This window comes from Durio zibethinus, chromosome 10 (genome assembly GCF_047325235.1).
Source record: "Durio zibethinus cultivar Kanyao isolate XHJ-2024 chromosome 10, ASM4732523v1, whole genome shotgun sequence".
Classification (NCBI taxonomy): Eukaryota; Viridiplantae; Streptophyta; class Magnoliopsida; order Malvales; family Malvaceae; genus Durio; species Durio zibethinus.
Window position 1 is genome coordinate 1,985,045 of NC_143171.1, and position 20,805 is coordinate 2,005,849.

The 20,805-nt window shown below is 33.7% G+C and overlaps 2 pseudogenes across 1 annotated transcript; both read left to right on the plus strand.

The window, feature by feature from the left end:
• The first annotated feature begins 342 nt into the window (after positions 1-342).
• On the plus strand, positions 343-2,698 carry LOC111292752 (abrin-b-like; annotated as a pseudogene).
• On the plus strand, positions 2,108-16,683 carry LOC111292553 (abrin-b-like; annotated as a pseudogene). Its single transcript, XR_016345455.1, has 4 exons — positions 2,108-2,211; positions 8,238-8,437; positions 8,918-9,701; positions 15,582-16,683. The product of XR_016345455.1 is annotated as an abrin-b-like (transcript).
• Positions 16,684-20,805: the final 4,122 nt, after the last annotated feature.

Genomic DNA, 20,805 nt, shown 5'->3' on the forward strand with positions numbered 1-20,805 from the left:
GTCTGTGAGAGGACCTCACAGGACTGCACCATAATAAACCTCACTCTAGACAACACCCCAAGAATCATTGATTACGATGATTTCCTGGTTTGAAAGCTCAATAATTGGATTTTTTTTCTACTGGGTGAATAACAAAATGGTGCGGTCCAGTAAGAATATTTATTATTTGGTAAGGAACAATGATCACGTGGATTTCATGCTTTGAAGGCTCAATAATTTCATTACATACTGCCAAGGAAAATTATTAAGAACAGCCAATTCCAATCAAGTTTAAGTGAAGTTCTATTGTTATAAAAGGCGCTCTCCGCCCATTAGAATCACGTAGAAAGCTAAGCAATCAAAAATCTCTCTCCGTACTTAAAGTCTTTCACCAAATACACTTTCCCTAAAAATTTTCTTGTGCTGTATGAAATGAAAAGTTCCTTTGTATCAACAAAATATGAAGGTGTGGCTTCTGTTGGCCGTATGGGCTTGTTGGATATTCATGGTTGAACCACAGTGCTGCATCGCTGCGACAGAAAAAGAAAACAAGCTCACGATTTACACTGTGAGATTCACTACTAATGGTGCCACCAGAAACTCGTATCTGATGTTTATGAAGGATCTGTACAATGCATTGACAGACCGTGCAGATAGAACCGGAGACATACCAGTGTTGCCTCCCCGATCTGCACAGCTTACTGATCCCCAACAATATCTTTATGTGGAACTCTCAAATGGGTACCAAACCGTCACATTAGCTTTGAATGTCAGTGATGCGTAAATCTTGGGTTATCAAGCAGGTGGAAGTGGAAGCTCCTACTTCTTTAGCGATGTTCCCACTGATGCACGTAATGCTCTCTTTCCAAACACTCAGAGAGAGTCTCTTCCATTTACTGGCAGATGTGGGGCACTTGAAGGTGCTGCAGGAGTAGTGGTAGATAGAGGGGAAATCCCTCTCGGAATTGACGAACTACGCCAACATATTGATAACATGAATAATCTCCAACCTAGTTCACATAGAAGCTCCATCGCTAGAGCTCTTATAGTTTGTATCCAGATGGTTTCAGAAGCTGTGCGATTGAGAAACATCCAGCAAGAAATACTTTCAGTTGCAGAGCCTCGTGCGGATGGAACTTATGGAGTGTTTTATCCAGATGGTTTAGTGATGAGGTATGAAAACAGCTGGAAAAAGATCTCTTCTGCCATCTATTCTGCAACAGATGGAATCTTCAATAATGCAATCCATTTAGTATATCATAGTCAAGAATTGGCGGTTTTGAGCACCGTGAGACAAGTGCTTTTCATTATTGCAATAATGCCATCATCAGCATGCAGAAACATAAGAGCTAATCCGCAGCTTTTGCGCATGCCAGCATCGATATCATTATATGAGTTTTCTTCTTTGTTGCCTATGGCTATAAGATCCATTGGCCTGGTAAACAACGATGACAATTGTGAAAGAGCGTTAGCACCGACCTCGCATATTACTGGACAAAATGGTCTGTGTGTTGATGTATACCAGGGAAGCTACCACAACGGAAACAAAATAATCTGATGGGAATGTGGGCAAAATCAGGCCAATCAATTGTGGACGTTGAGAACAGATGATAACACAATTCGATCTGGCGGAAAATGTTTAACCACTTATGGATACAGCTCCGTAAGCTATGTAATGATCTTTTATTGTAACTCGGCTGTCTCTGATGCCACCAAATGGGAAATCTGGAGCGACGGAACCATAATAAATCCTAGATCTGGGCTAGTCTTGACGGGAAGTAAAGATAGCTCAGGCATGATTAATTTGATTGTAGATAGCAACTCTTATGGTTCTAGACAAGCTTGGTATGTCAGTAATAATACGAACCCATCGGTGACCACCATTGTTGGGTACAATGGTGAGTGCTTGCTGGCAAGTGGAACTCTAGTGTGGCTGGAGAGGTGTTTGAGTAACGATGCTGAACAACAGTGGGCAATATATCTAGACGGGACCATCAGGCCTCAGAAGAACCGACTCGGATGTCTCAAGTATACAGATGAGATCTTAGTCACCGTGGGAACGTGCGATGGACGGAATGAGGAACGGTGGCGATTTCATAGCAATGGCACCATTTTCCATGAGATGACAATGGAGGTTATGGATGTGCTTGATTCTACAAACACCCCAGTTCAAGTTACGGTCGATTCTTACAGCGATCAACGACTTGGCCAAATTAGGTTTAAGGTGCCACTGTGAAAGTGAAACCGCTACTAGCATATGTATGCACTAGCATCTTTATTTCTAATGAATAAATAAATGCTAGATGTACCATTTACAGGGACGGCGATCTAATCCGTCTCCGATGGGTTTTGGTCAGACCCGATCCTATGGGTCAATTTTTTTTTCTTTAAATTCGAATTTCGGGTCGAATCGGGTAAAGTTAGGAAACAATCGAGATCGGGTCGGATTCAGGTTTGCTTAAAACCCGACCCGACCTGATATTATATAAAAAATTATTTTTTATTTTTTATTTATATATATTTATATAATGATATTTTTAAATATTTATATTTAAAAAATAATATTTTATATTTTAAAAAATAATATTTTATTAATTTTTGATCGGATCGAGTTTAAATATGAAAAAATAAAAAAAAATTCGAATAAAATTAGATTCAGATTTAATAAAGCATAAAATCGAATCGAGTTCGGGACGAGCAAAACTTACCCTGAACCTAACCCGATGCTAACTCTAACCATTTAGGCATTTGTATTGAATAAATAAAGGCTGAAAATTATCTTATATAATAACAATGAACAGAGTTCTACTTTCGAGTTAAGAGCTCCTCCCCTTTTTTCCTTTCAAGGCCTATGCCTTCCCCTTAACTTAAAAAAAAAAATTATAATACGTAGTTTGTTCATGTTTTAGGATCATTTAGATAGGCCTAAGAGTGGTTTTCATGAGATTGAAGATAATAATGGTAGTGAGATTAATTATTATAGTAATAAAATTAAAATTAATGATAAATATATGTTTATATGTAAAAAGCAAAGATTATTAGACATATTAATTTAAAAATAAAGTTGAAATTATTTTGATCATAGTTTAATTTTATTTAATATTTAAAATATTAAAAAAATAGTTATTTAAATTAGTTATTAGATAATAGTGATTTAAGCACAAACTTTATTTATTTAAATTTGTATGAATATTGATTTGGATAGTGTATTTTTTTTTATGATTTCTAAGATTTAGGATTTAATATTAAAAAACTATTTGAATTTTATATTTTATATATATGGGTAAAAGTGAGGTATGAGATATATTTTTCAGGTTTAAATTAGGATAAAACTTATATACTATAAAATATTTAGATAAATGTAAATTTTGAAATTTTAAAATTCTTAAAATTTGAATAATTGATTAAATAAAATTATTTAGAATTACTCTATATAGGTTGTCCACTTAAGCATCCATATAAACAAATCTTATCATATTTTTATATATGTTGCAATATAATATTATATATGATTTATGATATGATTTACTAAAATTATTTTTATTTTGATAAATCTAAGTGTATAGATAAATTTAAAATAAAAATATATTATTAGGACTAAAGTGTAAAATATGAGATGCAGTGAGCCATTACTACAGTGAGATCTAAATCCAGCCTTATTAGGCTTGCTTACTTCTTTGGATCAATAAAATTTGATTTATCCAAAAAGAAAAAAATTTGAACTCTGCAAATTAATGAATTAACAAGTATCTCATTAGACTATGTTTATGAAAATTAAAATATATATATATTAAACTATCATGCATCAACTTTTTATGTCTTTAAAATTTTAAAACTTCGTTGTCAATTTATAAAGTACTTCCTCCCAAAAAAATTACATGATTATTCTTACATTATCATTGCAAAGAAAATATTATATGAAATAGTTATTCAATGTTAACATATATATTTTTTATCCAAATCATATCATATAATCATGTTAATGAAAAAAGTTAATAATTTATTATAAATCACATGCATGAGTCTATTAAAATTAATATTTATTATTTAATTATCATATATAACGTATAATAAATAGTTGACCTTTTTTATTAACATGATTACATGAGATAATTTAAATGGAAATTATATATTTTCGTACAAAATTTTCTCTATTGTTGTATATAATACGAAAAGTTAGGAGTAAATTGTGGAGCTTTAGAAATAGAATTAAGGTGTTTTCAAAAAAGAAAAAGAAATAGAATTAAAACTATCATTTCAAATATTGCATTTATCCTTTTCTTTTAATTATTTTTTTTAATTTTTAAAAATTAAAAATAATTATGAAACCATATTTCTATTTTATAAAAGATTAATAAAAAAATATACTAAATATTTAATTTTCAAGAGCATACCAAATAACTTTTATCATAAATTTAGTATTTGAAAACTTTCAAAACTAAAAATTTAATACTTAAATTTTAAATTTTAAATTTTAAATTGTTTAATTTATAAAAAAAGCTTTAGTGAATAAAATATTTCACAATGAAATCATCATTCGATATGAGTTTTATTACAGTAAATTGGATTTTTAATAATTTTTTATTGTTTAATGACATTTTAAAAAGTAGATAAATTATTAAAATAATACATAAATTATCATATAATTAGTCCATTTAAAAGTAGAATGTATTTTATTATCTAATATATATATATATATATTATTACAAGATACAAAATTACCAAAAAATATGTGCTGATATGAATGCTTATGTGAATAGTTTTTTTTTATGACACATAGGATAATATTTATATTATATTATTTATCAAGTAACTCTATATAATAAATTATTTAAATTTAATATGTTTGGATAATTATGTAAATTTAATATGTTTGGATAATTATTTAAATTCAAATCAAAATTTATAAAATATTGAAAATTTTACATGAATTTTAAATTCAAATATATTAAATTATAAATTATCTTTTTTTTAATTTAATCATAATTCCAAATATATATAGGCTTAATAAACTTATATTTTCTTTCAAATAATTTTATTTAATAAATTATATAAATTAAATATTTTTGGGTAACTATTTAAATTCAAATAAAACTTTATCAAAAATTGAAAATTTTACATAAATTTTGAATTTAAATATATTAAATCACAATTTATCTTTTCTTTTCAAATTTAATTATAGCTTTACATATATATATATATATTATATGTATATGTGTAAGCTTAATAAATTTTTATTTGTTGAAATCAAAATCTTAAAATAAAAATAAAAAGCTCATAAAATGAGCATACATTTAAATTAGTTTTAACTAAGTAATAGGTATAGTTCATTATTTTTTTTTCTATTCTATTTTTTTTCCTCTATTTGTTTGTTTCTTCCAACCTTTTATTTGGTTTTATTTACATTATATAGTATATACACTTTGATTTGATTTATTCTTAAAAAGGTTGGTTCATATATATGTATATATATATATTTATATTTAGTTAAACTGAATATTTACTATACATAAGTATAAGATATTTAAATTATATATACATTCTCAATTTATATATTTAGTCAAATCAAAATCTATAAAATATTGAAAAATTTACATAAATTTTAAATTTAAATATATTAAATTATAAATTACCTTTCTTTTTTAATTTAATCATAATTTCAAATATATATAGGCTTAATAAACTAATATTTGTTGTCAAATAATTTTATTTAATAAATTATATAAATTTAATATTTTTGGGTAACTATTTAAATTCAAATCAAACTCTATCAAAAATTATAAATTTTACATAAAATTTGGATTTAAATACATTAAATCATAATTTTTCTTTTTCTTTTTAAATTTAATTATAACTCTACATATATGTGTGTGTGTGAGCTTAATAAATTTTTATTCGTCGAAATTAAAATCTCAAAATAAAAATAAAGGACTCGTAAACTAAGTACATCACCTTTTAATTAATGTTATTTTATTTGTTATTATTAGAATTAAAAATTGAAGAATACAATCTTTTTTTTATTTGACGATTATGAATTATGAGTTTTGATAGAAATAGACAAAAGCTATAAAGAATAATAACAACATCATACTCATAAATAAGTAAATTCATTTTATGCCTTTATTATTCTTTTTTTTTATTTTTTAGTTTTAAAAATAAGTTTGTGATGGTGTTAAATTTTTTTATAATATTGATTTTTTTTTCTTTTTCGATTTCAATAATGAAAAGAAAAGAGAGCATATTTGGTTGGGTTTCAACAAAGTAATAAGTATAGTTCATTACTTTTTTTATATTATATATATTTTTTATTGTTTTCCTCTATTTGTTTGTTTCTTCAAACTTATTATTTGGTTTTATTTGTATTATATGATATATGCATCTAGATTTGATTTATTCTAAAATAAATTGGTTCATATGTTTATATATATATATAAATATAAATATTTAGTTAAACTGGATATTTGTTATACATAAGTACAAGAATTTTAACTCATTTATAATTCTCAATTTGTATATATGGTTCATGTTCTAATAAAAAAACAACTATGTATGTTAAAGTATATATGTAAAAAAATAACAACTAATAAAAAGCAAATGGTTATGAGCAAATTAATAATTATGTTTTGTTGTTCAATCATATATTATTATTATTATTATTATTATTTGATGTTTTATTTTTTGTTTAGCTTTATAAGATTTAATAATTTAAGAATATTTTGATAATATAAATGGCTTTTATATTTTAACCAAATTATATATTTTTTATATATTCATATCAACATATAAATAATTATTAATTTTGACTTTTTAAAATAAATCCAAGTAAAATTTTATTAAAAGTAGTAAAATAATTATAAATATCCAACCACAATTAAGAGAACAATAAAGTACAAAAATAATATAAATCCTAAAGAAATTGTATCAATATTACATGATGAATCTAAAAGAGTAAATAACAATATTTTTAACACTAAAAAAAAATAAACCAATAATAAAAATCTTAATTATTTAAACTAAACTTTACTTTTTTTGATCGAATAAGAAAAAATGAATAGCAAAATTTTTATTGTTTAGTAAATGAATTGAAAAAATAAATTTTATGAAAAAGAAAAGATTTTTATAATTCTTTGAAATTTGACAAAAGCTTTGACTTTGAAAAAAATATTACAATATTTATAAACTCTTGTTTAGTTGTACCTTAACATTTTATAAATGTCTGATTATATATAATAAATCAATAAATATTTATATATTTTTTATTAAAGTAATATAAAAAATTAAGGTTAATAAAGTTTTTTTAATTATTAAAAATAATTAAAAAAATCTCATGCATGGCACAAGTTAAAAACCTAGTGTGGTATATATTTTATCTATAATCTAATAAAAAATATTTTTTACTTTTATATCTAAATGATTTTCCTTTTCCAAAGAAAGAGGACAAAATGAAGTTGTAATAATTCAATGATACTTTTATAAAATGATTTTAAAGGGAAACTATTAAATGATACTATATAATATAGATGTATCTTCTATCATGTAAATGAAAGTTACCTACATGACTTTTTTTTTTTTGTTTACACTTTTCCTAAGGGGATGAAGTTGATATTTTTAAGTTGATAAGAGGTGAATTAAGTCAATTACTGGGTTCTCACTCAATTAACATTTTTAGTCATACTTAAAATCTAAAGTGAAATTCAAAAAGTGATTTTATTTGTGATGTATAATCTTTTAAAATTTTAAGAATTTTTAAAACATTTTAGAATATTGTTTAAAACTTTTAGATTTTTTAAAAATTTTACATTTTTTTTGAAATTTTTAGATTTTTTAAAGTCTTTGTAATTTTTTTAATTTAAAAAATTTTATTTTATTAAAATTTTAGATTTTTTTTAGATTTTTATTAAAATTTGGAGTTTTTAATTATAAATAAAAATTTAAAAACATTCCAATATTTTAATTTTATAAAATTTTGGATTTTTTTATAAAAATTTTAGAATTTTATTGAAAATTTATTTTATTATTGATATGATAATTGATGTTTTGGTTAATTAGATTTTTTGACATATGAATTAAAGTGGATGTTTATGTCATTTAAGTAAATTAACTGATGGTGTTAGTATGAAACATTAAAATAGGTGATGAAATTAAAATTGAATATTTAATTGTAAATTTTTTTTTTTTTTTATAGTTATCTAACATAAAATATATAATGCATAGTTAAAAGAATATTTAACCCTAAAAAAAAATAAATTTACCATAAGCCCACACCCCATATCCTTGACTTCTTTCTTCCTTGCATCAGACACCCTGAACCTTTATAATTCAATATACCTGTCGTCCTCGATCGAAAGTAAGAAAACAAAAAGAAGAAGAACAATCTTGTTATTGAGAAAAGCTCAGGCTCTTGCGCTTTGCGGAGATGTCGTTAATCAATTAACGTTCTACGTTTTATCTTCTCCAGGTTCTTTCTCGAATCTAATCTTATTGCTTTTCCCTCTCTAATTATTTATTTATTTTTTAGGGTTTTCTGATTGTACTTTTTGTAATTTCTGTTTTATTTTTTAATTTTTGATATTTTTTCATCTAATCTCATTTTGATCGTGTAATTAATGCTCGATTCATTTTTCTTTTTGAATTTCTTTAGAAAAATTTCTCAATTTCTTAGTTAATACGTGGGCGTAATTTTGATTAACTTCGTTTGTTTGTTGAGAAAATTGAAGGAGCGTAAAAGGAAAAAATGGAGTGATTTTTTAATGCTACAGTAAAGGCGGTTAACTTACTAATAAATAGATAAATAAATAGTGTTAACTTAAGTCCATTTTGTGAAATTTCTTTTGTTTTTCATCTGTGTGAATGCATACGAATGAAATTTAATTAAAATTCTCAGCCATTGAAGTTGGAGAAAAATGTGATTAGAAATGCGACTGTTTTATCTTACCAGTGTTGCCTCCCCAATCTGCGCAGCCTAGTGATCCCGAGCAATATCTTCTGGTGGAACTCTCGAATGGGTACCAAACTGTCACATTAGCTTTGAATATCAGTAATGTGTATATCTTGGGTTATCAACCAGGTGGAAATGGAAGCTCTTACTTCTTTAGCAATGTTCCCATTGATGCACGTAATGCTTTTTTCCCAAACACTAGGAGAGAGCCTCTTCCATTTACTGGCAGATATGGGACACTTGAACATGCTGCAGGAGTGGGTGACAGAAGGGAAATCCCTCTGGGAATTGCCGACCAACGCCAACATATTGATAACATGAATAATCTCCAACCAGGTTCACATAGAAGCTCCATTGCTAGAGCCCTTATAGTTTGTAACCAGATGGTTTCAGAAGCTGTGCGATTGAGAAACATCCAGCAAGAAATACTTGCAGTTGCAGTGCCTCGTGCGGATTGAACTTATGGAGTGTTTTATCCAGATGGTTTAAAGATGGTATATGAAACTAGCTCGGAAGACATCTCGTCTGCCATCCAATCTGCAATAGATGGAATCTTCACAAGAGCAGTCCATTTAGTATATGATGGTCAAGAATTGGTTTTGAGCACCTTGAGACAAGTGCTTTTCATTATTGCAATAATGCCATTAAGATGGAGAAACACAGGAGCTAATTTGCAGCTTTTGCAAATGCCTGCGTCGATATCATGATATGAGTTTTCTTTTTTGTTGCCTATGGCTATGAGATCCATTGCCTTGGAAGACCATGGTGACACTTGTGAAAGTGCGTTAGTGTCATGCCCTGGGTGAGCGCACTAGGTGCGCTAGCTCGAGTACCAAAGGTTAAGGCTTATGCCCAAGGGACTTTGGCTGGGGGCTTGCGCACTAGGCCTTAGAGAGGAGTCCAGACCGCCCACACAACATGCAGGCTAGCCCGCATAGCCAACCAAAGGCCTGCAAGATGCCCACACCACATCAGGGAAGGCCCAAGAGAGGAAGTGCGCAAAGAGATCTTCTAGAAGTGCATAGGATCAGTATGAGCCATCTGGTGGATCTGGTTGACCCTATAAATCAGGGAGCAGAATCCTAAATTAATGTAATCTGTGTAATTTTTGATTGATTGTTATTCTTTGATTCTAGGGATTTAGCCATAAGTGTAGTTGAGGGCCTCAACCATAAATAGAGGGTTGCCCCACCCTCCTTTGTACATCATACACACTTCTGCTTCAGTAAAATACAGAGCATATTCCAGCAATTCTCCTGTTCTTCTATTTTTCTCAAACTTGCGCATTCTGTCATTCTCATTGTTTTAGTGTCCGCAAGCTTGTATTTTAGGTTGACTTAGGCTAGAAGGAGGTGATTCCAAGCCTAAGGTCGCACAGATTTCGAGTCTTAGGTTGGAGCTCATGACAGTTGGTATCGAAGCAGTTTCGATTTTGCTTGTTTATGTGTGTGTAGATTAGATCGCAGTCGAGGAGATGGTATCCCAAAGCAATGTGACTAGCCAACAACCAGAGGCCCAGCAGCAGCAACGACGCGGAAGAAGCAAAAAGGCCAGTTCGAGAGACATTTAGTCTACCATGGATGGGAGGCTATCCAAGGTGGAAGTGACCATAGGCGACACGAAGGAGAAGCTTGATGATGTCAAAACTCACGTCGAGGCGTTAGACTCCATGGAAAAGGAGCTTAAGGGTGAGTTACAAGCTGCTTTCAATCAAGGCCTGGATGTGATCACCCAAAGGAATGAGACCTTGGAAGCTTAGGTGGAGATCATGCGCGATGGCATGGAGGCCATGCGCAAAGAGATGGAGGAGCTCGAGAGCGAGCCCGTTGCGTGCAAGATTGCCATAAGGAATGCCATGTTTACTGGAGCGTTCAAGACTCGTGTGTAGATCCCCAAGCCCAAAGAGTTCAAGGGGACCGGAGTGGCCAAGGAAGTAGACAACTACCTATGGGGCATGGAGCAGTACTTTCGGGCCACGGGCATGCAAGATGAGGCTACCAAGATAAGCACCGCATCAATGTATCTTACTGATGTTATCTTGTTGTGGTGGAGGCATAAGTGTGATGATGTGAGGCACGGGGACGCCATGATTGAAGCTTGGGTAGAGTTTCAAAAAGAGTTTAGGGAGCAGTTCTACCCAGAGTATACCAATGATGAAGCACGAGCAAAGTTACGTAGACTTACCCAGTAAGGGGAGATAATGGATTATGTCCAGAAGTTCTCTGAACTAATATTGTAGATCTCGGATCTGAGTGAGATAGAGGGTCTGTTTGCTTTCATGGATGGGTTGAAGCCATGGGTGAAGCACAAGCTACAAAGTTCGTGACTTGACTAAAGCCATGACTATTGCTGAGTCCTTGGTGGAGTTCAAACCACTAAACAAGTTCAAGTCTACCAAGCCCAAAGGAAAGGGCAATGACAAGAGGGACAGGGAGAAGCAGTCCAATGGTAGGGATTGTGACCGGCAGTCCAAGGATGATGATCGAGACCATTCGGACAAAAATGGTGAAAGAAAGCCACCGACAGGCAAGTGAAAGGCAAATGGGGATTGGGAGCCGCTTGTATGTTACCTATGTGGAGGGAGCCACATAGCGTGCAACTGCCCACTGAAGGGTAAGCTGGTTGTTGTAGACAAGGAGTTTAATAACGAGCCAGAGGTAGGGGTAGCAAAGCTTGGGTCGTTCGTGTTCAATGCTGTCCAGAGTAAGGGGAGTCGCAAGCCAAATGGCTTGATGTTTGCGAATCTGATGGTTGTAGGTCAGAAGGTGAGTGCACTAGTGAACACAAGTGCCTCACACTTGTTTATTTAGAGGATGGAGCCTAGAAGCTCGCACTGAAAGTGCAAAAAAGGATTGGTACCATCAAAACGATGAACTCAAAGGAAGTCTTAGCCATTGGAGTTGCGTGAGGAGTGGAGTTATAGCTTAGAGACTAGGAGGGCAAGGAAACCATTGAGATAATACCCTTGGATGGCTATGAGTTTGTGATTGGGTTAGATTTTCTTGTTTGGATTAATGCCCTTCTTGTGTCTTTTGCCAATTGTATTTACATTATGGATGCACGGTGTCAATGCTTTGTACCGTTAAAGGGTGGGTTCAGGATTGGGTCAAGGGTGGTGTCAACCATCCAATTTACCAATACGGTGAACAGGGATAAAAAGACTTTCTTGGCAGCCTTGAAGTATGAAGAGCCGAAGAAAGAGGAGTCCAACACCCTGTAGAGGTGCTAAAAGTGCTGAAGTCCTTTAGCGATGTGATGCCCTTAAAGCTGCCTAGTAAGCTACCATCTAAGAGGGAAGTGGACCACAAGATCGAGCTGGTGCCCGAGGCTAAGCCATAAGCAAGAGACCTTTACCGAATGTCCCCACCAGAGTTGGAGGAGTTAAGGAAGTAGCTCAAGGAATTGGTTGATGCTGCATCAGGTCATTTAAAGCATCATATGGTGCATCGATTCTATTCCAACGCAAGCATGATGGGTCATTACGGTTGTGTATAGATTACCACGCTTTGAACAAGCTGACCATCAAGAACAAGTATCTTATCTTATTCATTACGGACTTGTTCAATCAAGTTGGGAGCGTAAAGTGGTTCACCAAGCTGGATTTGAGGTCGGGCTACTACCAGGTCAAGATCACGGAGGGAGATGAGCCCAAGACAGTGTGTGTCACTCGGTATAGCTCGTATGAGTTCTTAGTCATATCATTCAGACTCACCAATGCCTCCAACAACCCTTTGTACACTCATAAGTAAGGTATTTCAGTCGTTCATTGATCGATTTGTTGTGGTTTATCTTGATGACATTGTGATCTATAGTTAGACGTTGGGAGAGCATGTAGACCATTTGAGATAGGTGTTCGAGGTGTTATGGACGTACAAGCTATATGTCAAGAGGGAAAAATGCTTATTTGCTCGATAGGAGATCCTATTCCTAGGCCCCATAGTGGGAAGTGGCAGGATTCACATGGATGAAGGCAAGGTGCATGCCATTTTGAAGTGGGAACTGCTAGCCAAAGGTCACGGAGTTGAGGTCATTCTTTAGGCTGGTCAATTACTACAGGTGTTTCATCAAATGCCACTTAGCCATAGTCACGCCATTGACTGACTTGTTTAAGAAAGGGAGAGCATGGAAGTGGAGCGCAGGGTGTCAGGAAACTTTTGATCGGTTGAACAGGTTATGACCAAGGAACCAGTCTTGGCCTTGCCAGACCATGCCAAACCGTATAAGGTGCATACAGATGCATCAAACTTTGCTATAGGGGGAGTGCTGATTTTAGAGGGACATCCGGTTGCATTCGAAAGCTGAAAGCTCAACGAGACTGAGCGTAAGTACACATTCCAAGAGAAAGAGATGACAATAGTGGTACACTGATTGCGTACTTGGTGCCATTACCTATTGGGGTCGAGGTTCGTGGTTAGGACGGATAATGTGGCGACCAGCTACTTTTAGACACAAAAGAAGCTGTCCCCTAAGTAGGCGAGATGGCAGAATTTTCTTACGAAATTTGATTTTCAAATGGAGTACAAGCTAAGACAGGTAAACCTGGTGGCAGACGTCCTGAGTAGAAAGGTGAACTTTGCTGCCATTAGCCAACCAAAAAGGTCTTTAGTGCCGTGCATCAAGGAAGGGCTTGCGCACGATCTTACAGCTAAAGCTCTCATAGAGTATGCCTAACAAGGTAAGACCAGGCGATTTTGGTTGTAGGATGGTTTGTTGCACACCAGGGGCAGTAGACTGTTTGTGTCACAGCATAGGAAGCTTCGCAGGGAAATCATGCACGAGTGCCATGATTCAAGGTGGGTTGGACACTCAGGGATGAGTCACACTTTAGCTTTGCTAGAGGAATGATACTATTAGCCGCACATGAGGGAAGATATGAAGGCCTATGTGAAAACTTGTCTTGTGTGCTAACAGGACAATATGGAGTTTAAAAAATCAACCGATTTCTTGGAGCCATTGCCAGTCAGTCTATCCAAGACAGAGAGGTTCGGAAGCATCATGGTAGTGGTGGATAGGTTTTTCAAGTATGAGATTTTCATCTTAGCAACTAAATAGTGCAAGCTGAAGAAGTAGCTCGGTTATTCCTGAATAATGTGGTGAAGTACTAGGGAGTGCCAAAGATCATTGTTAGTAATCGGGACGGGCGTTTCACGGGCAGGTTCTGGATTGAGTTGTTCAAGTTATTGGGATCAGACTTGAACTTTTTTATCAGCATACATCCGCAGACCGATGGGTAAACTGAATGTGCAAATGGGCTATTTGAGGTCTACTTCAGGTACTATATGAGTGCCATGCAAAGGGATTGGTCAAAGCTGTTAGATGTTGCCCAGTTTTCTTACAACTTGTAAATGAGCGAGGCAACGAATCAGAGTCCATTTGAGGTGGTAACAGGTCAGCAATCTTTAACACTCGATTTGATTGTTGTAGATTATACATGATCGAATCCAACAGCATACAAGTTTGCTAAGGCTTGACAGGAACAAGCTGACTTGGCCAGAGTCTGTCTTCACAAAGCGGCAAAGAGGTCGAAGAAGTGGGCAGACCAGAATAGGCGGGATGTGTAGTTCCAAGTAGGAGACTTAGTGTTGGTGAAGCTATATCCTATTGTGCACCATAAGGGGCTGTATAAAGGCCTAGTTCGGAGGTATAAAGGACCTTTTCGAGTAGTCAAAATGGTAGACAAGATTGCTTACAAGCTGGATATGCCATACAAGCTGGATATGCCATACAAGCTGAGGGTACACTCGATGTTCCATGTTAGCATGCTCATGCCGTTCCATAAGGATGAAGGAGATCCAGGACGGGCAAAGTCAAAGCGTGTCCCATTGGAAGCTAGGGCCTTATATGAGAAGGAGGTCCATAACATCATAGTTGACTGGGAAGTGAGGCAGAAGAATTACCAACCAAGACGAGAGTACTTGGTGCGTTAGAATGGATTTTCAAACAATGAGACAAGCTGGGAACCAGCAGAAGACTTATGGCAGTTGTAGGACCAGATCAGGTAGTACCATGTAGATGATGCAACGAAGGAGTTGTGCAATTAGGTGGGGGAAAATGTCACATCCTAGGCAAGCGCACCAGGTGCATCAGGTACGCCAACGCGAGTACCAGAGGTTAAGGCTCACACGCAAGAGACTTTGGCGGGGTTTGCACACTAGGCCTTGGAAAAGAGTCCAGACCGCTTGCACAGCCAGGCCAAGGCTCGCAAGATGCCCGCACCACATCAGGGAAAGCCCAAGAGAGGAAGTGCACAAGGATATCTTTTAGAAGTGCGCAATGAGATCTTCTAAAAGCGCACAAGATTAGCAAAAACCTTCTAGTGGATCTGGTTGACCCTAAAAATCAAAAAATAGAATCCTGAATTAATATAATTTGTGTAATCCTTGATTGATTGTAATTCCTTGATTTTAAGGATTTAGCCATAAGTGTAGCTAGGGGCCTCAACTATAAATAGAGGGTCATTCCACCCTCATTTGTACATCATACACACTTCTGCTTCAGTAAAATACAAAACATATTCCAGCAATTCTCTTATTCTTTTATTTTTCTTAAACTTGCGCATTCTGTTATTCCCATTGTTTTAGTGCTTAATCGCTTGTATTTTAGGTTGACTTAGGCTAAAAAGATGTGATTTCAAGCCTAAAACCACACGGATTCTAAGTCTTAGGTCCGAACCCGTGACATTAGCACCAACCTTGCATTTTACTTGACAAAATGGTTTACTTGTTGATGTATACCAGGGAGGCTACCACAATGGAAACAAGATAATCTTGTGGTAATGCGGACAAAATCAAGCCAATCAATTGTGGACGTTGAGAACAGATGATAACACAATTCGATCTGGTGGAAATTGCCTAACTACTTATGGATACAGCTCCGGAAGCAATGTGATGACCTATGATTGTGACACGACTGTCTTTGATGCCACAAAATGGAAAATCTAGAGTGATGAAAGCATAAGAAATCCCAGATCTGGGCTAGTCTTGAGGATAGCTCAGGCATGATTAATCTGGTTGTCGATTACCACTTTTATGGTTCTAGGCAAGCCTGGGGTGCCAGTAATAACACGAAGCCATCAGTGACCACCATTGTTGGTTATAATGGACTATGCTTGCTAGCAAGTGGAAATCAGGTGTGGCTGGAGAAATGTGTGAGCAGCGATGCTGAACAACAGTGGGCAATATATCTAGATGGGACCATCAGGCCTCAGAAGAATCGTGATGGGTGTCTCAAGTATGCAAATATAGGTGGGGTCTTAGATACCGTGGCAACATGCGATGGATGGAATGAGGAATGGTGGTGATTTTAGAGTGATGGCAGCATTTAGCATCTGGTGACTGAACAGGTGATGGATGTGAACGATACTGGTGCCACCTTTCCTGAGATTACGGTCAATGATTACAGTGATGAACGTGCAAGCCAAATTTGGTTTTAGGTGTTGCTTTGAAAGTGAAAGCACTACTAGCATATACATATGTGTGCGCTAGCATTTTAGAGCTTAAGTTATGTTTTGATGTTATTTTTTGTTATTCGTGTGTTATCCTTTTCATCATACACGTTGTCATAACGTCTAGATCCGAGGATCTATCACTAGACATTGACTTTAGGGAGTCGTCACCAATCTTTTTTTATCTAGGTGCGATTGGCCACCTTAAGAATCTGTCCTTTCAGGGAATACCTAAGCTTAAGGGTTCCTAAAAGAATAGGTTCGGGTCTGCTAACTAAAACAGGGTTCAGGAGTTCGGTTACGTGTGAGGAAGGTTATAACACCCTCACAACGCCCATCAAAAGATGGTACCAACATAATTTTGTGTTATCCAATAAGCCTTAAAATTTTATCAAGTAATTAATTATTGGAAATTATTCTCAATTGACTCTAATACTTTTAGCAGAAAATTGAGAAAATTCTCTCACCTCAAGAGTATGCAAGAAAAACTACTGTTTCACTTGCAAAGGCTCTATCGTCGGATTAATTAAGGAAAAATAAAAATCAAAATCAAAATAGAAAGGAAGGAAAAGATGATTGTTCTTGTGTAGGGAAAATTGATACTTTCAACTTTTCCCAAAAAAATATTTTTTTGAAATTTATTTTTAAGAAAAATTGATACTTTCAACTTTTTCCCAAAAATATTTTTTTGAAATTTTGATTTTCAAGAAAAATTGATACTTTCAACTTTTCCTCAAAAACTCTTTTTTTTGAAAATTTATTTCTAAGGAAAATTGATACTTTCAACTTTTCTTCAAAAATATTTTTTTAAAAATTTATTTCTAAGGAAAATTGATACTTTCAACTTTTCTCCAAAAATGTTTTTTGAAAATTTATTTTTAAGAAAAATTGATACTTTCAACTTTTTCACAAAAATATTTTTTTTGGAACTTTTGATTTTTATTTAAAGAAAATAGAATAAAAAAAATAAAAGTGAAAATAAATAAAAATAAAAATAAAGAAAAGTAAAACAAAAATAAAAATAAGATAAAGATAAAAAAATATTAAATAAACCTAATCTAATAAATAAAAAATAATAAAAAAAACAAATAAACAAATAAATGAAAACAAAAAAAATTTTAAAAAAAAAAAAACCTGGAGCGGCTCGGATCGCAGCTCAGCTCGGCTCGGTTCAAGGAAGAGAAACGGCTCGGGGGCGACTTGGGAAGCTCGGCTCAGCTTGGCTCGGAGGGGGGCTGGCACGCGCGGGTCAGGAAGCGGGTCGACGCTCGGGTCGGGTCGGGTCACGACAAAACGCGCGGATCCTCTTGGTCACTTAAGGCCAAAACGACGTCGTTTTGAGAGGGTATAAAAGGTACTTCCCTCTGTTTTTCGACAGAACGCTCCTCTCCTCTCTCTCTCTTCTTCTTTTTTCCTCTCCCTTCTCTCTAAAAGGTCGAAGAACTCCGGTGAAGATTCACCGAATTCTGAGTTTTGTCACCGGAATCTGGATTTTTTTACCGAAAGTTCGTAGGAAGATCATCGGTTTTTGGGATTCTTTGTCGAAAACTGGGCAGGTCACCGAAAACTTCAAGGTTGGTCGGAATTTTCGTCAAAAAAAGTCACCAAAATATGAAATTTTACAGAAATTCCCAGAAAAAAAATCATCAAAAATTCTCAAAAAATTTCTTCTCACTCCCAGAACACTCCTAAACCTTTTCTTAGCTCTCTATACATCCCTATTCTCTTAATCAGTAGCTTTTGCTTACTGTTTTTGTGTGTCTTTGCATCTGTTCCAAGGGTCCTTTATATAGGGATTGATCAGGAGTTCCTGATCAATCCCAATTCCTCTTTGGACGGGGATTCAATCTTTGAATCCAATCTAGACTCTTTTGATTAAATCCCCATTCCCAGTAGGATTCTTCAGCTTCAGTCTCAACCTTCCAAAATAAAAATCAAATAAATATAAAAAAAATGATAATAGATAATTAGAACAGATAAATAAAAAAAAGATATATTATAGGATAAATAAAAAAAATAACAGATATATAATTAGATAAATAAAAATACAAAAATACATAAAATATAAAATAATAATAATAATAATAAATATATAACTATATAAATAAATAAATAAAGATATACATATATTAATAAATAGTAATAATAAATAAATAATAAAATACATAAAATACAAAAGAGAAAAAAATACAAAATAGGAACCGAATTGGACTTACCCAGTCAGGCCCAATTGATCTGGGCCTAGACCCAATTGGGTGTCACAGCTGCCCCTCTTTGCACATTTTCTGTGAAACAGAAATTGCGCAAAGACGTAAATACCCAATCAAGACTCAATTCAACATTTTCATTTTATGTTTTTTTGTTTTTTTGTTTTTTTTATTTTTTTTTTACCAAAGCTCTTCTAAACAAAGGCTCAACGACTTTAAAAAAAAATAAATGGCTCCTCTAATCAGAGGCTCAACGACTTTGAAAAAAAAATAAATGACTCCTCTAATCAGAGGCTCAACGACTTTGAAAAAATAAATTGCTCCTCTAAACAGAGGCACCATGACTTTGAAAAGTAAATTGCTCCTCTAAACAAAGGCACCACGACTTTGGAAAAGTAAATTGCTCCTCTAAACAGAGGCACCACGACTTTGGAAAATAAAATGCTCCTTTAATCAGAGGCAACGAAACTTTGGAAAGTAAATTGCTCCTCTAAACAGAGGCACCACGACTTTAAAAAATAAAATGCTCCTTTAATCAGAGGTAATGAAACTTTGGAAAGTAAATTGCTCCTCTAAACAGAGGCACCATGACTTTTGAGAAAGTAAATTGCTTCTCTAAACAGAGGCACCACGACTTTGAAAAATAAATTGCTCCTCTAAATAGAGGCACCATGACTTTGAAAAAGTAAATTGCTCCTCTAAACAGAGGCACCACGACTTTTGAAAGTAAATTGCTCCTTGACAATCATGTCCAAAGGAGTTGAAAGTTGTGTTTGAAGGAATTTCAGGGGATTATGCCCAAAGGTCTTATAAATCAACCATGATACCAAAAGACATCCTGTTTCAAGGATTAGGAACTTACCTGACAAGCTTTTTCTTTTTCAATTTTGCAAAATATCTTCATATCTGTCTTCTCTATGTGGGATATTGAAACACCCCTGCTTCCTGCGTTTATACACTATACTTTCCTGAAAGTAGTGTATGCTATGCAAATGCATATGAATTTCAATGCATGCTATGCAAATGTTGGCCAATTAATTCCTGTTCAATGTATGGTACTCAAATTTCTCAAGCTTTTTTTTTCTTAGGCATCAAGCCCTTTGATTCTTCAAAGATCCGATTACACTGCTCTTCTAAGATCGAACCAGTGTAGCTCTCAATTGTCTTTTCCACTCACATTCTTTCTTGTTCAGTTTCTCAATACTTTGGAATAAGCTTCATCGATCGATCATCACTTGACCATCATTCAATGAATTTTTCAGCATTAACAAATTTTAAAACAAGTTTCATCCACCATCATTGGGTCATTACTCATAGGTGTCTCAACATTAACCATTCCAAAACAGACTTTGTCCACTGATTGTTCTCATCATTCAATCATAACTTACAAGTCATATCGATCAATTCATCCTTGTACTCATCTCTTGGTTATACCACTTTTCAAAATTTACCTCATCATATATCCTTCATTTGATCACATCATATATCCTTCCAAATCATCTCTTTTAGGTCTCTACCATTTCTTTATTTTGTCACCACCATCATCTTAGATTTCTTTTCAAATGAATAGAAGACTCTTTTAAGCACATATTCATTCATTCATTATCATTTCAAATCTTGACAAATACAATGCAATCAAGCATTTTCTCAATTTATTCTAGGGGTGAAAAAATGAGAGAACACAAGGTGAATTATGGTAAAGATAATCAATGAAGATATATTTTGGTACAAAACAAATGGGAAAGGAAATAAATTGGACATATGTCATTGGGATGGATGGTATGTCCAAATGATGAATATTCAGATAATTCTCAACATTAATCTAGGATTCTTTTTCAAAAACTCATTTCATTTACTGTTGAAGTCAACTTGAGCTTGGCGAACTTTGCTCCAGTCTTTGAGGGATCTTTAGATGTCTTTGATCTTCCATTCATGTGAGCCATTTGACCTGGATCTTTTTCTATCAACCTTTCAGGTTTTCAATTTGAATCTTTTTTTTTCATTTTTTCATTTCTTTCTTTTTCTTTTTTCTTTTTTTTTGTCATCTTTTTTTTCTTTTCTCATTTTTCATCCATTGTTGATATCTTTCATACATCAAACTTTAGAGCCTGATTCCATTGCTTTCTCATGAGCATACCTTCGTTCAACATATGATCATTCAAGTTGAGTATTCACATTTGATCCAAATGGACTTTTCAAGGTTGTAATGTAAGCCAAGGTGAAGGGTCATAAAAAAA